Genomic DNA, 1163 nt, shown 5'->3' on the forward strand with positions numbered 1-1163 from the left:
AAAAAATAATTCAAATACAGACAATATAATCTCTAATCTCAAATTTTGCCAGTAGAAACAACCAGGTACAAATAAAAAGAAACAAAAATTGTTGCAATTCTTGCACTAAGGGCAGGCTTAGAACTGTGACCTAAAAAGAAACAATGTAACCAAAATGATAAAGAAGAAAAATTGTTGCAATTCTTGATGTGTGCAAAGAATTACTGTCTTAAAAAAAAAAACAAACCACTCTGCAATTTAATTTAATTATTAAATGTTTATCTGGGAAATAGCAAAGGGATTATTACGAAATGTACAATAAGACAAGGAATATCTATCAAGACCACTATTATTTAACATTCATTTAACAGTTTGGAAGGTATAAGAAAAACCAATTAGGGAAAAAAGTTACAGGTATAAAAATGGGAAAGAGGTAAAATCACCACTCTTTGCAAATGACATAACTGAATACATGGAAACCCAAGACAAATTAATTAAAATAATACCACAATTAGAATTCATGATATTAGGCTGCAACCGTTCTGTGGAAATACACATCATCTTCATGAACAGGAAATAGGTAAAGTCTCCCTCAGTTAACTCATACAGTCACTGAGAAAGTTTAGTAATAATTAATACATAAGGAGATACCATACACCACAAATCAGAAAGAAAAAGCTCAATAATCTGGTTTGGTAAAACAGGTACCCATCTGAAAAAAATATGTACAGTTAGCCATAGGTACTCACAGGGGACTATTTCCAGTATCCCCTCATACCAAAACCTGTATGTGCTCAAGCCCCACAGCTGGCTCTGTAGAACCCACACATATAAAAATCAGCCCTCTGGATCTATAAGTACAACATCTGAGAATACTGAATTTTTGGACCTCACCTAATGTGCATGATGCAATGGTACTTTTCAAAACTATTAAAAAATGAGTATAATTGTGATGGATGTGTTACTTGGCTCAATGTAAATATTTCACATTGTATATCGAAGCAATACCCTGAACCCCATAAATGCATCAATGTACAAAGTTATGACTTAATAAAAAATAATTATTTTAAAAAATACTGAATTTTTGATGTAAGTCTGGTTGTGGAGGGAGAACCCCTGGATATAGAGGGCCCACTATATTGAAAAACAATCCAAATATGCAATGTTCAAGGTCTTATGCACTA

General features: G+C 32.5%; 1 protein-coding gene across 1 annotated transcript in view; it reads right to left on the reverse strand.

Moving 5' to 3' along the window:
- The window catches only part of ERP44 (endoplasmic reticulum protein 44), a 78212-nt gene that overhangs the window by 62113 nt on the left and 14936 nt on the right, over positions 1-1163 (reverse strand). The window lies entirely within an intron of this gene.

This window comes from Otolemur garnettii, unplaced genomic scaffold (assembly GCF_000181295.1).
Source record: "Otolemur garnettii isolate 467f Iridium unplaced genomic scaffold, OtoGar3 scaffold00014, whole genome shotgun sequence".
NCBI classification, from domain to species: domain Eukaryota; kingdom Metazoa; phylum Chordata; class Mammalia; order Primates; family Galagidae; genus Otolemur; species Otolemur garnettii.